The sequence below is a fragment of the Hippopotamus amphibius genome, chromosome 3 (assembly GCF_030028045.1).
Source record: "Hippopotamus amphibius kiboko isolate mHipAmp2 chromosome 3, mHipAmp2.hap2, whole genome shotgun sequence".
NCBI lineage: Eukaryota > Metazoa > Chordata > Mammalia > Artiodactyla > Hippopotamidae > Hippopotamus > Hippopotamus amphibius.
In genome coordinates, this window is record NC_080188.1 from 197,802,079 (window position 1) to 197,823,725 (window position 21,647).

The window sequence follows — 21,647 nt, forward strand, 5'->3', positions numbered from 1 at the left end:
CTCTCACTGCTTATATGGGAGTTTTTCTCCAGCCTTTTGTATGGCTATGTTTGGAGATGGGGCCTTTAAGGAAGAAATAAGGTTAAATGAGGTCATAAGGGTGGGGCCCTGATCTGATAGAATTAGTGTCCCTAGAAGAAGAGACATCAGGGAGCTTGGTGTGTGTGTGTGTGTGTGTGTGTGTGTGTGTGCACGTGTACCAAGGAAAGGCCATGTGAAGGCACAGTGAGAAAACAACTGTCCACAAGCCAGGAAGCGAGCTCTCACCAGACACTGAGTCATCTGGAGCCTTGATCATGGACTTCAAGCCTCCAGAACTAGGAGAAAATTAACTTCTGTTGTTTCAGCCACACAGTCTATAGTGTTTGTTCTGGCAGCCTGAGCAGATTAATATACATCACTAGCTATGTGCAATGGAAAACTAAAGTGTTTGTTGAGGAAACTTAGAGGCCGAGAATAACAGAGGGCACGTGATATTCCCATCTCTCATTAGCCCCAGAGAAATGTGCTCACGTGGGGACTTTGTGACTGACTCACAGGATCCAAAGAGAGGGGGACCCCCTTCATTGTTCTACATATCTCTAAGGAAGCTGGAAGGAGAGCTAAGGAACATCTAGTTTACAGCAAAACAATGAGAGCCTTTTTTTTTTTTTTTAAAGTCTGATCTTATTTATTTGTTGCTCTTAGGACATCTCATTTTTGACTGGACTCAGAGGTAGAAGCTGTCAGAAAGGATGGCCTCTGTCTCTTGGCAATCTGTTTCTGGCAATTTTCTTTGGCCTCTTTCATTCTTTTGGCCAAAAGTTTAGCATATTCTGCAGCCTCCTCCTTATTTTTCTTAGTACGCTGTTTCTTCAGAGCAATATGCCAATGTTTGTGTTATAGAACATGTGGAGCAACAAGACACTGAATCTTGGGTGCTTTGGACCTACGTTTCTTACCTTCTTTGTTTAGTGGCTTTCTCACAATATACTGGTGGACATAGAGAGAGATTGTAAAGTTTGTGGCTTCTGCTACCTCTTTTGGGCCCCAGGGGACATGTCGCAGTTGTATCAGCAAGTCCAGGAATATCCTTCTCCCCTTTTTTATGATGACCAAATTAAGAACACTCAGATTGGCATCCACAATGCAACCTCGTACCGATTCATTCTTTCTTTCTCCAGTCCTCCTGGTCTGTAACAGGAATGCCCCTTACTTGGTAGCAGGTAGACTTCTGTGGCCACACGCTTCTCATAGAAGGTATGAAGTTTTCGTTCATCGTCTACTTCAATGAGTTTCAGGCAGCCAGTGACCAGGAAAGAGATGTTCAGCTTCATCCTGAAGTGGCCAACTGCCTCTGAGGCACCATGAAAAAGACAGCCAATGGGAGCTTCTTGATGGAAGAAATGGAGTTACCAGGAAGAGAAAGCTGGCACTACTAAGATGCTGGTATCATCCTGTCCTTCCATTGAGTGAATCTGCTGAGCTACCTTCTCCTTAAGCTACCAAATGTGGGAGGAAATGAGCCTCAAGGACACCCTCTTTGTTTTTTATCAATAAGCAGGAAACTTAAAGTGTAAGGACACCAAAAGGGTGAAAAAGTAGGATGGGAAAAGCTATGTTAGGTAAATTCTAACAAAAGAAAGCTCCACAATTAATCCAAAAAGCATTATCAGGGACAAAGAGGGTAACTGTCTGATGATAAGAGGAAACCATTTTCCAGAAAAATATAATAATTCTAAACTTGTATGCACCTAATAACATAGCTTCAGAATATATAAAGCCACAATTGTCAAAACTACAAGGAGAAACTGAAAAATCAACAAGCATGGGGGAAATATTAATATTCCTCTCTTAGTAATTGACATAGAAAGCAGACAAAAATTAGAAAAGATACAGATGCTTGAACAGCACATGTATCAACCTTAATCTGATGCATGTATAAAGAGCCTTGCAACAAAGAGTTAGATAACGTCCATTCTGTCCAAGCATACATGGAACATATATAAAATACGCCACACAAGAGCATGCATAGGGTGTGCTCTCTGAATATATTGCTTTGAAATTGTTCTTAATAAAATCACAATTAATTATCATGTCAAGATAGAAGTAATAATATACACTAGACAATTCTTATAACTGAAAAATAATGAATGTGTTATACATCAACACTTGTGGGCCAAAGACTAAGGAGTTCTTAGACGGAAATTTATAGCCTTAAATAGTCACATTAAAAAAAGTAAAAAAGGGCTTCCCTGGTGGGGCAGTGGTTAAGAATCTGCCTGCCAATGCAGGGGACACAGGTTTGAGCCCTGGGCCGGGAAGATCCCACATGCTGCAGAGCAACTAAGCCCGTGCACCACAACTACTGAGCTTGTGTTCTAGAGCCTGTGAGCCACAACTACTGAGCACATGTGCCACAACTACTGAAGCCCACGTGCCTGGAGCTCGTGCTCTACAACAAGAAAAGGCACTGCAATGAGAAGCCCTCACACTGCAACAAAGAGTAGCCCCTGCTCACTACAACTAGAGAAAGTCCCCGAGCAGCAATGAAGACCCAAAGCAGCCAATAAATATATAAATATTTTTTTAAAAAAGGAAAAAAAGTAAAAATTAGTGAGCTAGAATCAACCTTAGACGTAATAAAGAGAACAGCAGTGTAAACCCAAAGAAAATAGAATGAAGGAAATAAAGGTAAGAGCAGAGATTAACAAAACAGAAAACAAAGGGAGACTAGATCAATCAAAACAAAAGTTAGTTTTTATTTATTTACTTATTTTTTTGGCTGTGCTGCACAGCTTGTGGGATCTTAGTTCCCTGACCAGGAATCAGCCCCGGTCTCTGGCAACGAAAGTGCCAAGTCCTAACCACTGGATGTCCAGGAAACTTCCCAAAGGTTAGTGTTTAAAACTATTAATGAGATAGACATGCTTCTGGCAAGACTAATCAGAAAACAGGAGGAAAACACAAGGAAGCAATATTGGGAATGAGAAAAGGGAAATAGCCAGGAGATTAAGCAGAAATTGAAATAGTGATGAGAAAATGCTAGGAGCAAGTCTATGTAAATAAATTTGAAAACACAAATGAAAGGGAAATTTTTCTAGAAAAATGTAACTGATCAAAACTGACTCAGGAGAAATAGGAAGACTGAACAGACTTTTAACCTTTAAATACATTAATTCAAAGGTTAAAATCCTTCCTACAAAAACACTATCTGGCCTGGACAGTTTCACAGGAAAGTTCAATCAAACTGCCAACAAGGAGATAATCCTATTTTACAGAATCAATTTCAGTTGCTAGAAAAAGAATGTGTACTGACAACATTTATGAAGCTGGCATAATCTAAATGTTGTGGAAAGAATATAAAGGAAACTCAGAGATGATCTCAGTTATGAACATAAATGCAAAAATGCACTAATGTAGCTCATATCACAACTGGTACTCACTTTTGATTAAAACTAAACAAAAAGCTTTTTGAATAACAAGGAACTTCCTTAATCTTGTAAAGGTTGTCTACCAAAACCCGATGCAAACATGGTACTTAGTTGTGAATTGTTAGAAGCAGGACTTTTAAAGTCAAGAACAAATCAAAGGTATCTGTTATCACTGCTTACATTCATCATTGTATTAGAGGTTGAAGCCTCAGCAGTAAGAGATGAAAAAAAAGTACAAAAGTTGGGGGGAAAAAAAGAAACTAAACTATAGTAATTCCCAAATGACCAATTATCACAGTTATCATAGAAAATTCAGAGAATCAATAAGTTAATAGGACTAACAGTAAAGTTTTAAAAAACCAGATTGCATTTCTACATTTGATCAGTATAATAGTACCAAGCCCATAAGGTTCTTAGGAGTAAATCTAACAAAACATGTTGGGAACCTTTAAAAAAAATCTGAAACTAATCAAAATAAATAAAAGGAGACATAAATGTAGAGCTATATCTTGTTTATTGGAAGATTCAACATTGTAAAAATGTCCATTCTCTTCCAATTAATCTCTGAACTCACAGTATTTCCAACCAAAATCTCGACAGGGTTTTCACCAATGAATTCTAAAATTTATATGAATAGATGCTTTCAAAGAAAAAGAACAAGGTAAAGGAATTTTCCCTACCATGTAAGAAAGCTTATTATAAGTTATGATGATTAAGACTGTGGCTATTATAATTAATATTGATTCAGTGGTAGAAAAATAGATCAACCACACAAAGCAAAGATTTGCAAAATGAAACCATTCCTGCACGGAAACTGTATACAACATTACAAATTTGGGGGGAAAGGATGCTTCAGCAATTGATGGTGGTAAAACTGATTAATCATGTGGAAAAAAATAAAATTACATACCTATCTCACACAAAGCACAAAGGAAAAATCTAAGTAAAGTAGAGACAACTCAAAAGCAAAAAGGGCAAAAGATGCAAATCGGCAAGTCACAGAAGAAATTCAATTAACATGAAACAAAAATTCTCTAACTTGCAGCCAGAGAAATGCAAATTATAATGAAAATGAGCTAGCATTTCCATAGGTCAGGTCAGAAAAAATGTGAACGTCTGATGACATCAAGCGCTGGTATGGATGTGGACCAGGGGAAACTCACAACCTGTTGAGAACCATTGAGAAATACATATTTACGTTGAAAAGACACATCTTCATAACCCTCAGCAACTCTCACACATGTGCCCAAGAAAACAGATACAAGAATATTTATTGTAACAGTGTTTGCAACAGCAAACAATCAGGAACTATCTAAATATCCTCCAATAGTACAGTGGATCCATAAGTTGGTATATTCATATAAAAGAATGCTATACAACAATCAAAATGAATGAGCTTGAGTTCAGTGGGTCATCATAGGTAAATGTTAACATTGAAAGATGGTCTGATATCATTAATATAAAATTTACAAGCATATGTCAAGTAATGTGTTTTATCTTTTACACATTCATGTGTAATAAATTGTAAAAAGACGAAAGGGAGAAAACATTTGGTGTATAATATACACATGGGAGGCAGAGGGTGAGGAATGGGAGGGGAAAGTATATAGAAGATTTTAACGGCACCTGTAACATTTTATTTTTAAAAACTTGGAGCAAATATAGCAAAATACTCCTATTTGACAAAAATCAATGGTCAGTACTTTGTCATTTTCTGTAACTTTCTGTAAAGTTTTTGAAATATTCTAAGTAAGTTTCCTGAAATATTTTTAAACAAAGCAAAACCGGTCCTGCCTGATTTATATCTTCAAATACTTGCAGTAGTTGCTGAATACAAGTCCTATTATTCTAACATTTTGAACTTGAGTAGGAATGTCTTATGATACCTTGATTTAATACGAGCATTTTCTACTTATCACACAGCAAATGAATAAATCATTTAAAATCAGGCAGTGTTTTCAGAAATGACTTCACTAGGGTGGAAGAGTGAAGACACAGTAGCATGTAATAAAATTGGGAGAATGATGAAGGAAAAAGAGAACCGGGCTTGGGGGGACACAGGGATAAAGAGGAATACCCCTGAGCAACCGGGAGGAGAAAGCAACCACAGGAAAGGAAAGGAAGTTTTAAAGACGCCGGCCCAAGACCCAAAATAAAGGGAGTATGTTGAAAATAACACCTTACAAATGTATTTGTATTTTTTTCAATTTTAATATTTTTATTGAAGTAGAGTTGATTTACAATGTTGTGTTAATTTCTGCTGTACAGCACAGTGATTCAGTTATGTGTATATATATACATGTTCTTTTTAAAAAAATATTCTTTTCCATTCTAGTTTATCATAGGCTGTTGAACGTGGGTCCCCGTGCTCGACAGCAGGACCCTGTTTCTATCCATCCTGTGTGTGATCGCTTACATCTGCTAGCATCACCCTCCCCCTTGTCAATCACAAGTCTGTCTTCTACGTCTGTTGAGTCTGTTTCTGTCTCATAGACAGGTTCACCTGCGTCATATTTTAAATTACACATGGAAGTGATGTCATATGATTTGTCTTTCTCTCTCCGACTTACTTCACTTCGTGTGATCATCTCTAGGTCCATCCATGTTGCTGCACAGGGCATCCTTTCATTCTTTCTTGTGGCTGAATAGTATCCCATTGTATATATTTATAGAGTGGGTAATTCTTTTTTATAAATCTATTTATTTTACTTTTTTGGCTGTGTTGGGTCTTCATTGCTGCCCTCGGGCTTTCTGTAGTTGCAGAGAGTGGGGGCTACTCTTCACTGCGGTTCGTGGGCTTCTCAGGGCAGTGGCTTCTCTTGTTGCAGAGCACGGGCTCTAGGCACATGGGCTTCAGTAGTTGTGGCGCACGGGCTCATTGGTTGTGGCTCGCAAGCTCTAGAGCACAGGCTCAGTCGTTGTGGTGCACAGGCTTAGTTGCTCCGCCGCATGTGGGATCTTCCTGGCCCAGGGCTCAAACCTGTGTCCCCTGCATTGGCAGGCGGATTCTTAACCACTGTGCTACCAGGGAAGCCCAAGTGGGTAATTCTTTATGTAATTATGGAACCTATTTTAAAAGGCAGACTTAGACGCCAAATGTGATTTAATTTAACTTAGGCTGTGCCTAACGCCTTCTTCAACACCTGTCTTCAAAACGGGGAAACTGAGTCCCAGTGAGGTAAGTCGCCCTGCGCTCAGGTGCAGAGCCTGAAGGGCTCACAGCCCCGGGGGCACCTGGATGCAGTGATTCTTTCTCCTCAGGGCACTGCCTCATGCACCTGGGTCTCCGCCTGCCCCGAAGCGTGCTGGGCGGGGGTGGGGTGCGAGGGCCGCTCAAGGGACAGCTCCAGGCTGAGAGAAACGGCAGCAGAGGCACATCCACGGTGAGTGAACTTTCGCACCTGTGTGGTCTCCCTCTGGCATTTTTAAGCCTTTTTTAAAAGGCTAATTGGGCATGCTGCTTCTGTTTGGGGGTATTTTAATTGATGAGTGATATAGGGAATTAAAAATGGGCAAGTTGAGAATAAAACATGTTAAGCACTGTTACATGAATCCATTCTTACGCTATTTTGTTTCTGCTTTTCCAGAACATTCTCTGTAACTCATTCCTTGAAGTCCAGTAAAATATCAAAGAAGAATCTTCTCTAATTAGGCCCTAAAATAAGATTACAACCTGCAGAGAAGAAGCTGGCCTCTACACACCTCCACGATGATTTCTTTAAAAAAAAAAAGTGAATTATATCAAATTTAAACAGTAAACCAAAGTTTTTTGATGATTGTTTGATGGTTAGGAAGTGGTTATGTGCTTTAAGACAGAATGTGGGGACTTCCTAGGTGGCGCAGTGGTTAAGAATCCGCGTGCCAATGCAGGGGACACAGGTTTGATCCCTGGTCCGGGAAGATCCCACATGCCACAGAGCAACTAAGCCCATGAACCACAACTACTGAGCCCGAGTGCCACAACTACTGAAGCCCAGGTGAGTAGAGCCCGTGCTCCGCAACAAGAGAAACTACTGCAATGAGAAGTCCACGTACCGCAACAAAGAGTAGCCCCTGCTCTCCGCAACTAGAGAAAGCCCGTGCATAGCAACAAAGACCCAAAGCAACCAAAACATAAATAAATAAATGAATTTTTAAAAAATTTCTTAAAAAAAAAAAAGGCAGAATGTGAAGTTAAAGAGCAAACAAAAATCAAATTGGGAGAATGAGATGTTGAGCTTGAAGTGTCTTAGTTTTGTGGAACGGTAAAAGCTCATTATTAGCTAATGACATAATATGCGTGCCAAAATAATATTTGGTCTATTAGAAGTGCAGTGAACTGGCAGATGCCAGGTACACTTTCATGTGTTTCTTTCCATGCCCGTGAGTTTTCCGGACAAACTGCACTAACAGCTCCAGCAGCCTCGTGTTTAGCAGTGAGAGACTGGAGCGTGGAGTCGTGGGGTGTCTCCTGAATGCTTCTTTGTTCTTGGGGCTCTGCTGCACTTAGGGTTCCGTCCTGCCCAGCACTTGCCACTCAAACCTGCCTCTGCTGAGATGTGTAACTTGGCTGGAACACTTTCTTCATCACACAACTTTGCTCCAAGAGATCTCCCTTCGTTAGCTGTGTTCTCACTTTTTATTTTAAGAAGTTTTGGGAAAGGATGCAATTAGCAGAGTGTGTGTTTCAATAAGACCTTTGATCAAAACCCAATCATCCTCTTGGCAAGTATTTGTTACATAATGAAGTTTTAGTTCCATTTGGGTTCTAGAAAGAACGAAAATATTTGCCTGGGAAAAGTGTGAGTAATTTGTTTTCTTTTAGAGAATTTCCTCTGCAAAAAAGGACCTGGGATCCTACTGAATCAGTTTAAAAAAACACCTTGTAGTAAAGACCATATAATGTTGTTCTAAACTACAATAATTAATAGATTTTTTTAAAAAAGAGTATGACAAAACCATTCTTATTAACTTTCATGCAATTGTGAGGAGCCACTGAAGTGTCACGGAATTCAAGGGTTGAACAAGGCCTCTGCGGCCACTCGGTCCATCTTTCCACCAGGCTGGACTGTTCCCTTCCTTGTTTTACTCAGCATTTTTCTCTAGTCCCCTCGGAATGTTTAAAGCAACACAACGTAGTCCTTGGAATTACCATTGTTATTCCAGCATTTCATCAGCTGAAGCAATGCTGAGTGATTTTTCTAAATTGAACGCTGCTTCTAACCTTCATCAGGAGATTTAAAATTACGGCAATGATCCTCTTTTCTTACGCTGGAATTTTGTTTGGGCCTGGGTGCCAGGCTGGTGTGCGACTTACAGACGAGCATAGTTCAAACGCTTACTGTGTTTGTTATTATGTTTCAGGAGACATAGTTCTGTGTAATGAGGTCCTGCTATAACACATCATTATTTTGAGGCTTTATTGTTTTATTACATACAATTATTCTGTAAAATGACATACTATCCTTTTGGATGTTTAGTTGGAAGTGCCTGGTAGAAAACAGTTTATCCAAGGAAAGAAATTACCTCAAGACACAAAACATATTGCAGCTGATGGACCCCAGGGAATATTGGTCAAGAGACCTGTTTAAAAAAATGAAGAGGCAATTAAAATGGTTTATTTATATGAATGACGGGAGTAAACACATTGAAAACCTGATTATTGGGACTTCCCTGGTGGAGCAGTGGTTAAGAGTCCGCCTGCCAGTGCAGGGGACATGGGTTCCAGCCCTGGTCCAGAAAGAGCCCACATGCCACAGAGCAACTAAGCCCATATGCCACAACTATTGAGGCTGCACGCTACAACTACTGAAGCCCGTGAACCTAGAGCCTGTGCTCTGCAACAAGAGAGGCCACCACAATGAGAAGCCCTCACACTGCAACAAAGAGTTGCCCCTGCTCTCCACAACTAAAGAAAGTCTGCATGCAGTAACGAAGACCCAATGCAGACAAAAATTTTTAAAAACAGATAACTAAATTTATATTTTTTAAAAAAACGAGTATCTAACCTGACTATTTAAGATCCCCATTTTTCCACAAGAGTGAGTCAAAAATTATCCTCACTCTGGCAGTAGAATTCATTTTAATGAACTTTCAGAAAAAACAAATACATCATCTTTTGACATAATCTCCTTGCTTTTCAATACACTTTATCCACTTGTCAACAAGCTTTCGTATGCCCTCATTAAAAAATGTTTTCGGCTGAGCTGCGAGCCACAAGTGCACTGCTATCTTCATTTCTTCATCAGAAGTGAATCTTTGTCCTTGTAGGGCTGCTTTCAGGGGACCAAACAGGTGAAAGTCCAATGGAGCAAGATCAGGACTATAGGGAGGATGCTTTAACACCTCAAAACGAAGTTTTTGCAGAGTGTCGACAGTGTGGGCAGAAGTGTGTGGACATGCATTGTCATGCAAGATCACAACACTTTTGGATGGCAGTTCTCTGCGTTTAATTCAAAGTTTGGGCTTCAGCTCTTCAATAAGCATCGCACTGTAACAAGCACTGTTGATCACTGAACCTTTATTCTGATAATGTTCCAATACTGGCCCTTGAGAATCCCAGAAAACTGTAAGCATCAGTTTTCCAGCTGATGGTTGACTTTTGAACTTTTCCTGGTCAGCAACTGAGGATGTTTCCCTTCCATACTCTGCTGTTTACTCTCAGGCTCGTAGTGATGAAACCAGGTCTCGTTACCAGTAATGATTCTCTTTAAGAAACTTCCACCTTCCTTAGAGTATCGGTCCAAATTTTGTTTGCAGATATCCAAACGCTTCTGTTTACGCTCTTCCGTGAGTTGTTTCAGTACCCATCTTGCACAAACTTTTCAAAACCTAAGTCTGTTGTGGATTACTTCATTTCAAGGTGTTAAAGCATTCTCCCTACAGTCCTGATCTTGCTCCATCAGACTTTCACCTGTTTGGTCCCCTGAAAGCAGCCCTACGAGGATGAAGATTCACTTCTGATGAAGACAGTGGTGCACTTGTGGCTCGCAGCTCAGCCTGAAACATTTTTTTAATGAGGGAATACGAAAGCTTGTTGACAGATGGATAAAGTGTATTGAAAAGCAAGAAGATTATGTTGAAAAATGATGTATTTGTCTTTTCTGAAAGTTCATTAAAATGAATTCTACAGCCAGAGTACAGATAATTTTTGACTCACCCTTGTATTACAGTTAATTTTAAACAACCCCTGAGCTATAAATAAAGTACTTGTTTCCCAAACTGTTCCTTTGAAATCCTGTGTTGCACATCCCCCGTGGGCACAGAGTGAAGAACGTGGTAGGAAGATGGAAGGGGGGTGGAGCACCTCTCCATCCCATAGGAGTCCGTACGTGGAAGTGAATGTTTTCAGTGGGGGTGAGACATGATCATCAAAGTGTATTCTTACCAAAAGTCAAGAATGGTTTATACGACCCTTCCTATGGCTGTGTGATTGGGAGGAGGAAAGGACGGGGAGAGAGTGACGGGGAGGGAAAGAAAGGTAAGGACCGGAAGGCAGGGAGGTGAGGCTGAAAGGAGAGGGGGTTGAGGGGTGGCAGGGCAGTAGAGAGAGACATCAGCTGTAGCATCCCTGATGGGCAGCAAACCACTGCCCGGGTGCCACCTCCTCTAGGACCCCTCCTCCCAACCTCTGTCACCTCCCCGTCACGACTGCTGAGAACAAATGGGCAGCAAACCACTGCCCGGGTGCCACCTCCTCTATGACCCCTCCTCCCAACCTCTGTCACCTCCCCGTCACGACCGCTGAGAACAAATTCACCCAAAACTATGGTACACAGTCTCTGAGGGCCAGCGATCCGGGAGCAGTCTGGCTGAGTCCCTGTGGCTCAGCCTCCCAGGGGGCTGGCGGCCCCTCCCGATGGCTTGCTGGGCGCCGGGGACCAGAGGCTCCGCTGTCAAGGTGGTGCCCACACTGGGCTGCTGCCGGACGGCCTCAGGTCTCCACGGAGTGGGCCTCTCCAGAAACCGCATGTGTCCTTATGAGGTGGCAGCGGGGTTTCCAGGAGCAAGTGATCAGAGAGGGAGCAGGAAGCTGCCGTGCCTTTCGCGACCCGGTCTCCAGGGACTGGGCGATGGACACTGCCCCTGCAGGTCTTCCCTGCTCTCTTCCAGCAGGGAAGGGAATCTCGAGGGACGGGGATCCTGTTCCATCTTTTGAAGGGAACATCACCCGAAGAAGGATTTGTGGGCACATTTTAAACCACCGTGTCACTTGCTGTCCCTGGGCTGGCAAGGGGGCCCACTCCGTTCTCTGGTGTGCTATACGGAAACACTGCATTCTCACACGTTGTCACCCATCAGTGTTTTATCCAATTCATGATGAAAATCACTAAAAGAAATAATCCACACAAAATTAAAAAGACACCAGCCCAGGCTACATACAGTAAAAGTTGTAATAAATAAACAGATGCTTGGAGAATCCCATTTTCTAAACAAAATTAGAGACGTAAAAATGTGACTCAGGAAAGGTGAACTTGTTAAAAATGTAGGCCACAAAAGAAAACTTATAATACCTGGTTGCTGTTAGAATTTGGCATGGCCAAAAATGTCTTACCAAAAAAAAAAATAATAAAATCTTGGTTGTAAATTTACGTGGAAAAGAAATAATCCCAATAAAAAGTAACCTCAGTAAAACAGCAAAAGAAAATAAGAAAAGATGAGAGTGGTTTAACTGCAGAGTAGAGAAAATTGGTCAAAGATTTGGATTAACCTGTCAAACTGTGAAAATACTATCTTCATAATCAATATGTTAGTATAATTCTGACTAAAATGCTTGTGTTACTACACAGAGTAAAAATGTTCTTAAGATCAAAACAGTGCAGTCAATATCTCTGCAGAAAAAATACTTGTGAGAATTTATGCATCTGTGTATTTTATTGGTTCATATGTACATTTATACAACCTTCTGGGTGGGGTAGCTGTGGAGGAACGGCTTTTTTTAGTTTAACATCTGAGGTAGAAACTGGCAAAAAAAAAAAAAAAAGATTGACAGAGTTGACTACAGAGAAACAAATACATCAAAAAATGCTGGAAGTGGGAATCCCCTGGTGGTCCAGTGGTTAGAACTTGGCGCTTTCACTGCCAGGCCTGGGGCTCAGTCCCTGCTTGGGGAACTAAGATCCCACAAGCCGTGTGGTGTGGTCAAAAAAAAAAATGCTGTAACATGAAAAGAGAAGTGATAAATTTGGAAAACTGTATTTGAGAGACAAAGAGCTAATATAGTTAATACATAATTTGTTTCTCACGAATCAATACAAAAAGATGAATACTGTAGTAGATAAATGGGAAACTAGTCTTATAAGAGAAAAAAGGCAAATAAAATTTGAAGAAATGTTTAACACCATTAGTTAGCAATTAAAGAAGCAAAAATTTTAGAAAAACATTGTGTACTCCTACATATTTCAGGTATGCATGAAAATTGGTTCAACATCTCTGAAGAGCAGTATATCACATGCAGCAAAAGACTCAACGAAAATGAACTGACAGTTCACATTTAAGACCTTATCCATATCTAAGAATAATCAGTGAAGTAGGCAAAGATGTATGTTCAAGGGTATTCCTTACAGCATTATTATAAAAACAAAAATTATCAAAATAACAAAAATATCCTATAACAGGGGTTTGGTTAAAAACAAACAAAAATAATGCATCCAAAAAACGGAATTCTTCTATGCATTAAATTGGTGTTTTAGACGAATGTTTAGTAATATCAAGGTATATTAATAACTATTATGTGAAAGAAACAAGTTACAAATAGGATATACAATATGATCACAGTTTGGTACAAGATAAATGGAAGAACATATAAGGCATATCTCTGGGTGGTGAAATTACAGATGTTTCTTTTTTTCCATTTGCTTTTCTGTCTTTTTTAAATGAAAGATATAAATACGGATTGCTTTCACTGTGAGAAAAAAATTATGAGTTTTAAGTATAAAAATATACTCATTGCAATTAGAAGAATGTATTCTAATTTGTTTTCAGTATTAATGTAGGGTTCCTTAAGGTATTTGTACTTTCCCTTTTCCTAATGAAAAAATAACATACTTTAAAAAGTGCTGGCCAAAGACACTGTAAAACTCCTAGAGGAAAACATAGGAAGAACACTCTTCGACATAAATAACAGCAAGATCTTTTTTGATCCACCCCCTAGAGTAATGGAAATAAAAACAAAAATAAATAAGTGGGACCTAATGAAACGTCAAAGCTTCTGCACAGCAAAGGAAACTATAAGCAAGACGAAAAGACAACCCTCAGCATGGGAGAAAATATTTGCAAACGAATCAACAGACAAAGGATTAATCTCCAAAATATATAAACAGTTTATCCAGCTCAATATCAAAAAAACAAACAACCCAATCAAAAAATGGGCAGAAGACCTAAATAGGCATTTCTCCAAAGACGACATACGGCTGGCCAAGAGGCACATGAAAAGCTGCTCAACATCACTAATTATTAGAGAAATGCACATCAAAACAACAATGAGGTATCACCTCACAGCGGTTAGAATGGGCATCATCAGAAAATCTACAAACAGTAAATGCTGGAGAGGGTGTGGAGAAAAGGGAGCACTCTTGCACTGTTGGTGGGAATGTAAATCGATACAGCCACTATGGGGAACAGTATGGAGGTTCCTTGCAAAACTAAAAACAGAACTACCATATGACCCAGCAATCCCACTGCGGGGCATATACCTGGAGAAAACCATAATTCAAAAAGACACATGCACTCCAATGTTCATTGCAGCACTATTTACAATAGTCAGGACATGGAAGCAACCTAAATGTCCATCGACAGATGAATGGGTAAAGAAGATGTGGTACATACATACAATGGAATATTACTCAACTGTAAAAAGCAATGAAACTGGGACATTCTTAGAGACATGGATGGACCTAGAGACTGTCATACAGAGTGAAGTGAGTCAGAAAGAGAAAAACAAATATTGTATATTAACACATATATGTGGACTATAGAAGAATGGTACAAATCAACTGGTTTGCAAGGCAGAAATAGAGCCACAGATGTAGAGAACAAACATATGGACACCACGTAGGGAAAGCGGGGAGGGTTGGGGGGGAATGAACTGGGAGATTGGGATACCAAATAGTACACTCTAAATATATGTAGTTTATTGTAAAAAAAGTAAAAATTAAAAAAAAAAAAAAGTGCTGGCCAAGATTTGGGAACAGGCTGCGGCTCCGACCATCTTTTTCCGACCCCACCTGCACATGCCTGCTCCCATCTCCCACTTCCACCCTTGCTTGGAAAGTTAACCAAACTAGCTAAGAGGCCTGTGGAAGGTAAACAACAAAATTCGTTTCAAATGAAATAAAACGTTGAATGCTGCACTGGTGTCCAACCCTCTGTGTGAACAATGTGGACAGACAAGATCGGGGGGAGAAAATGGCGTTTGCACACATCCAGGTGGTTCTAAACACGTCCAACCTTACGTACCTTCACATAAAAATCTCCTGATTCTCTTTACAAGTGGCTGTTATGATCCTGAATTGCGTCCACTAATGTAATGTAACAAAAAATGTCTTAAAAAGCAACAAGAAATAGGTTTAAGCAGGTTTAAAATGGAGTACCTAAAGCACTGGAGTGCTTCTTCTGTTTTCAGGGACACTTCCTTCATTTGGGAATCATGGAGGACGATTTCTGCACACTTTTAACCCACGGATTTGATTGCTTTTCCTTGCTTTTCAGCTCCAGCCTTTCATTCTGAAGACCCTAATCGTCAAGTGTTTCTCACGTGGCAAAAATACGGTCGAGTCACCCATGTTCACAAGGAATATCATTTTGGATGCCACAAGCGTCTGCCTTTTCAAGTGCTCAAGCTCAAGCTGTAATTTTCCTCTTCCAGTTTTATCCAGAACCTTTAAATCAACAACAGAAGAAACTAAACAGGAAGCTGCAGTTCTCTGATCTAGAAAATGAGGAGGAAGATGGGGAACAGATGAGAAAAACTAAATCCGGAGAAGGAAGCCACCAGATTTTGTTTCTGTTCATCAGAATCACATATTCAGCATCCTCTCAGTAGTCCGACCCAAAAGATCAAACATCAGAGGGAGGGCGCAGTACATTTTTCTAGCTGTCTATAGGGCATCGTGAAAGCAACGACCATTTCCCGTCTTCAGCAACAGTTCAAAATCCGTTTAGAAAGAGGTCCACAAAAGTTGAAGCACAGCTCCTAACTAGTGCTTTAAAGGAAGATTTGATTTATATTTTTAGTGACGAAAAAAGAAGGAAAACTTAGCCCATATGCCACGACTTGTTCAAATACCAACATATTTGAAACGAGAGTAATAACTGTTCCCATAGCAAATATGATACACAAAAACAACACATTTGTGCTTTGTTCTTCTGAATGCTATTTGGAGCCAGTTTGTTTAAGAAGCTAGGCAGGACTCATTCACTTAGTTCAGCTGATTAGAGCTGTGGCCTCCAGCCTGGGTGTCACAGAGCGGCAATGGTTCCCAAATGAACCAATAAGTACATCAATTGGAGAGGAGCAAATATAGGGTTATCAACTTTTCATTTCTCTAAATGAGGATACCAAAAGCTCAACCATCATCAATAATCACAGTAATTTCATAAGAGAAAGGACATTTTAAAAAGAAAAAAATCAAGAAGGGAATAATCCCATAATAAAAAATAGTCCTTGAGAGGAAGAAGATTAGCTTATGGAAAAAACCATTACATTTGCTCAGTATAAATTCTAATAAAACATAATAGACTAGCATTTAGGAACCAATGGAAATGACTTAGTACAATAGTAAGGAGATCAACTTTCCATTTTTAATTCCCGTATAAGCTAGTTAAGTTATATTGGTCTGTCTCACGGCCCAAGAGTGTGTGCTAATGTGCATTTTTTGTTACCTGTTAATTCACTGATTCTTTCTTCTATTCAGCAAATACTTCCTGTGGTCTATTATATATCAGGCACTGGTGGAGGTCACAAAGTGGAATAAGATTGTCTCTTCTCTTATGGTGCACAGAAAGGATTATAATTCAAGACAAAACTTACCATAAAAGGGCAGAAATCAAACAGGGAAGCTAAGGGTGGGGCAGGGAAGGCTTCATGGAGGAGGTAGCATTTGAGGCAGATATTGAAAGACGCAAGGATTTCAATAGCTCATGGCGGTCTGGTGGAGAGCGTTACAGACGGAGGTTAGAAAAATCATCCAAACCAATAGACCCGGGAAAGCGTTACATAGGTCTTGAGAGTAATCTGCCTGATATGCACTGGAGAGTACTGGGAAAATACAAACATACAGGGGCCATTCTGCAGAGGCTCCTCAGAACCAAGGCAAACGTTTAGACCACGTCTAGGAAGCCAGGAGGAGCCAGGCAGCAGGCGTGCGGGGATGGAGAGATTCCTGCCCTGAAATCAGGAGCCGTGAAGTTGTGTCTCCCTGCTCTTCTCCTCACGAAACCTTGAGGAATTCTCTTACTGTCTCCGGGCCTCCATTTTCCAGCTGTAAAATGCGATTAATACCTCCATTACATGCTATCTTATTATTCCATTCAATAAGATGCAGCATGTGGAAGGCCTAGGACGGTACCGGACACATGGTCTGAAATCATTTGCTGGTCGTGGATATTTGTTTAATCATCAAAATTCAGGTTTAGGAAGATTCTCACATTCACTTGTGGGCTCAGAAAGTGTGGAATAGTGGGAGCGGATGAGAGGGAACCATGCCCTGTGCCCCATGACCCCTGCCCCCTGCATTGGGAGTGCGGAGTCTTACCCACTGGACCACCAGGGAAGTCTCTTCCAGCTTTGATTTGGTCCTTGCCTTCACTGGAGGACCCCACCTCCTGCTCCGTAACCTCCTCTAGCCTTTTTGCATTATCCTATCAAAATGCTCTGTGGAAATAAAAAAGTTAACTTCTGCTCTAAAGATGTAAATCTTGAATGCTAACCAGCCGACGGATTAAACCTTCAGTTACGATCTGGTAAATCACAGAGATGTCATCCTCCCATTGTGGACTGTTGGCATTGGAAGTACCTTAGAAGTTGCCTAACTCCACTTCCTTTGTTTTATAGAAGTGGAAATTGGAAAGCAGAGAAGAGATGTGTTCTCCCAAATCATGTGGCCCAACGGTACTGGATCCCAGGGTCCTCACTTCCAGACCAGTGTTTTTGTATTGTTTGGTTTTCTGCTTTTTGGCCATACCACACAGCTTGTGGGATTTCAGTTCCCCAACCAGGGATCGAACCTGGGCCCTGACAGTGAAAGTGGAGAGTCCTAACCCCTGGACCACCAGGGAAGTCCCCCAGACTGGTGTTCTTCCTGTTTCCTCCCACATCCTTACCTGCCTTCAATGCTTCTAAGGTGAGGGAAGCATTGCTCATTACTGGAGACTCAGGTTTGCACAGGGAATAAATAAAGGACAATGTCGCAGGGGTCTGGGCAACGGGAGGGCTGTCCCTGGGCAGCGGAGGGCCAGACTTCACGGTCGGATGTAGACACTGACTGAAGACGGTGCCCTACTGGGAGGTTTCGGGGCCTCCCTGTGTTTCGGCTGCTCCAGCTCCACACGTGGCCTCAGACCACTCAGGCCTTGCTGGAGCTGTTGGGAAGGTCGATGAGGTAATGCTTATAAAACCCTGCTAGCGCTGCGGACGAAAGCCCCAGCCGCAGCCAGAAGTGCGGCAGTGCCAGCTTTTCGGCCCCCACTCTTCTCCCCCAGGTTGGTTTGTCAGATGCTGCTATCCTTCAGCCAGTTAAACATCTTGTTGTCATTGGTCAGCTAAGCATTCTTTTTTGCAATCCCCCTTGGTCATTCTTAACCTGGTTGGTTCAAAGGTGACTTATTCTAGTTCCTTGAGTTTCAAAATAACATAAGGTCTCCACCACGTCCTTAAGTCCTCCGTGCCTTGGTTACTCCATTTGCCAAGCGAGGAAAAGGGGCTGTGGTGGGGATTAAAGAAGTTAATGTACGTGGAGCAGGGCCTCATACACAGAAAGTGCTCAGTAAGCATTACCACTATGAGTGCCACTAACTGAACATGGATGATCGTGTGTGAGCACAAGCATTCAATCAAAGCAACGATGTGCGTTCTTACCGCAGGGCTCCACGGGCTAGTCTCTCTGTTTCCAAGGGGACACACTGAAGTTTCCCGTGGATGAAGTAACAAGGCCTCGAGCCTGCGAGGCATGATCACGACAACGGGAGGAGAGCTGGGCCGTCCAGGCCCGGAGACGTCTGTTTTCTCATTCACAATCTGCTTTCTCAGCTGTCCTGTTCGGCACGGCGTCCTCAGCACCCAGGTACTCAATCAGTACTGGCTTAGGAACGAAGAGATGTATGAATCTACCCAAAGGCAGGGAGATGGCCCCAAGGAGGGATGTCTGGCTGATGTTGTGGATTTCCAGGAGAAAGGAGATCAACTTTTAAAACAGACAGGAGAAGGCACAGACACGTAGGAATAGTGTAACTGTTGCTGATGGATAGATTCCAAGCCTGGAGATAAAAGATAGAGGGATAGCTGTGCAGCTGGACAAGTTGGCCCAAAGAACCATTGGGTTTTGTTTCTGGTTTTAGATGAAGTCCGATACCTCAAGAAGGCAGCGGAGTCATCCTTTTTGACAGTGGTACTCTGCAGAGATTTGCAGCTGCTGAAAGGGATCGCTGGCAAGGAAGCACAAAGAGCGCCCTATTAGAGTGCCTGTCTCCCTGAAAGTAAATCCTTCTTCTTTGTACTCAGGGTGTTTCTCTGTTAATAATAGCCTCCTACTATGAACCCAAGTTTCACAGCCTCCCTGAAAGTAAAAGCTGCTCTTTGTGTAGGCACTTTTTTATCCCCTTCCTACACACCCTCCTCCCCAATTGGGGTCAGTTATGCCATCGCTAATGAATCAAAGGACAAGTCAGAGCAACTGTCTGTGCTTCCTTCTCTTCCTCACCGGTGTTTATTTAGGTTGAAATCATTTTCAATAAAATTTAACAAGTCTTCACCCAGCACCCATTGTGAGCCAAGCACACGCCTCATTGAGTTGGCTGGGCGTGGTTTCTGGCTTTGAGAATCTTGCATTGGCTTGCAGACGGTTACAGCGACTGGTGAAGTATTTCGGCACATCTCCTCAACCTTTCCAGACTATAGGTTCCTCTTCATTTGACTTGTCACTTAAGGATTTGGTTGAAGGTGAACTTGAGTATATTCGGGTTAACAGAAGCCTCTACGAAACCTTCTCGATCCCTCCAGCTGGGTGTTCTCTCTGCACTTTACGTGCACTTACCTCTTTTATGTCGTGTTATATTTATTTACGTATATGTCAGCCTCCATAATCTGGGGGAAGGAGCAGGCACAGGGAAAGGAGTCCAGGGAGTGGAACCAGAAGACGTGCGCTTGTTTTTGCAGCCAGACTCAGGTCTGAATCAACCACAAAATCTTGCCCACACAACTTAATCCCTCTGACCCTCCGTCCTGAGTCTAGAACTGGAAGACAGTAATAATGCCTATTTCACAGCACGGATGTGAGAATTAAGTAGTTCCCATACCAATGTGCTTTGGCAACTATTATCCATATGCTAATTTTATTATCCCCTAAGTGACCTAGCAAACGGCCTTGCCCTCGACACTTCATTAATATTCATTCAAGTATTGAAAACTGACAGCGACCACCCTGTGGTATATTATTCTTGTCACTCGCATTCTTTTCGTAGCCCACATTGTTAGCAGGTTTATCCGTAATGCCCTACTGGGTTCCGGGGGGTGTATCTGTAGGGGTCACACAGGATCAAGGGGGCCTGCTCGCCAGCTGAGCTGCCCTTTTAGAGAGTAGGGTCCAATGTCCCCAACCCATCCCCTGCACGTCGTACGTCCTGCTTCTGTCTTAAGGGCAGGTCATAGCAGAGAAGCCCTAGTAGTTAAAACATGGGTTCAAATCTTGGGTTTACCAGTTGTGTGATATGGGGTAATTTTCAAATGTTTCTGAGCTTTCCTTCCCTTTTTTAATTTTTTTCTTCTGTGAAATTCAGTGATTAAAATTCGATAATATACTGAGAAGAGATTTTGTGAGGCATTATGAGTTAAATCAGCTCAGCAAGAGTGAAGTACAACAACAGCCAGGCCGAGCCCCCGCGCGTTACCTGAGCAAGCCCTACGGGCGGGCCCTACACGGGCGCCGGACGCCGTCACCCGTGGCAGGACGGGCAGGCCCTCGACGGTCGCACGGCCGCACGCGAGAGCGGCGGCGGAACGAGGCCGCGGAGCCCTGGGGGCAGCCCCGACGGGGAGACCAAGCGCTGCCGGGGAAGGCTTCCAGGAGGCGGCGGCCGCTGTCAGGGCCTTGCGGGTCGCGCAGGAGCGAGCCCGGGGGCCAGAAGGAGCGCGGCGACCGCGACGCAGACCTCGGGAAAACCGGGCGGCTCCGACGGGGCGCAGCCAGGCGCGCGGCGTGGGGCGGCCCCCGGGAGAGGACGAGCGCGCGCGGCGCCGCGGGCGGGGACACGGGCCCTGCCGCCGGGAGTCGCGCCGCGGCGGGGCGTCCCGGGCCGGCCGCCCTCGCCCCACTCGACCTCGATGCCCGCGCCGTCAGCCGGCGACCACGCCCGCCCCCGCTCGCCTCGAGGACCGGGTGGCGTCATTCAGGCACAAGTCGGCCGCAAAGTGCGTGTCGCCGAACCAGCATTTTGATACACATCGGTTCTCTGTGCCCCGGCACCGTGTCGCTAAAGCACGAACGCCACGGCGAGGCCCGCTGCCCGCTTCCTCCCGCCTCTCGCGCAGGGTCAGCGGCCGCCGCACGCCGGGCCGGGCCGGGCCGGGCCGCCAGAACGCGCGCTCCGGAGACCGACGCAGCTGCCGCCGCCACCGCGCATGCGCCCCGGGCCGCCGGGACCAGGCGGGGCGGGCGGGGCGGGCGGGGCGGGGCGGGGCGGGGCGGGGCCGGCACGGGGGGGCGGGGCGGACGCGGAGGGCGCATGCGCACAGCCGCGCCGCCTCTCGGTTCAGTGCGGCAGCCGGAAAACCGCAGCGGCGGCGGCTGAGGCGGCTGAGGCGGCGACCGCGCGGGCGGCCGCGGGGGAAGCGCGGGGCAGGGCTGACCGCGCGGGGCCCGAGCGCCGGCTGACGGCGTCCGCGGGGCGCAGGGCGCGGGACGCGGGACGCGGGACGCGGCGGGGCGCGGGCGCGGGCGCGGGGAGGGCGGCCGCCGGGACCTGGACGTTCTCCGCGGCGGCTCCGGCCGCGCCGGGGTGGGGGGGGGGGGGCCGCCGTCCGAGTCCTCCGGCGAGTCCCCG

The 21,647-nt window shown here is 43.7% G+C and overlaps 1 long non-coding RNA gene and 1 pseudogene across 3 annotated transcripts; both read right to left on the minus strand.

Annotated features, from left to right (window-relative positions):
• Nucleotides 1–693: 693 nt before the first annotated feature.
• On the minus strand, nucleotides 694–1,316 carry LOC130849331 (40S ribosomal protein S6-like; annotated as a pseudogene).
• A 6,377-nt stretch (nucleotides 1,317–7,693) lies between these two features.
• LOC130850090 (uncharacterized) lies at nucleotides 7,694–20,340 on the minus strand. 3 transcript variants are annotated; one of them, XR_009052837.1, is made up of 4 exons: nucleotides 18,962–20,340; nucleotides 16,275–18,866; nucleotides 14,984–15,321; nucleotides 7,694–11,721 (listed from the first exon to the last, which is right to left on the minus strand). It is a non-coding gene; the product is annotated as an uncharacterized LOC130850090 (long non-coding RNA). The 3 variants fall into 3 exon arrangements; XR_009052836.1 differs by having other exon boundaries at nucleotides 7,717–11,721; nucleotides 18,469–20,340; XR_009052835.1 differs by having other exon boundaries at nucleotides 7,717–11,721; nucleotides 16,275–20,340.
• Between the last annotated feature and the right edge of the window lie 1,307 nt (nucleotides 20,341–21,647).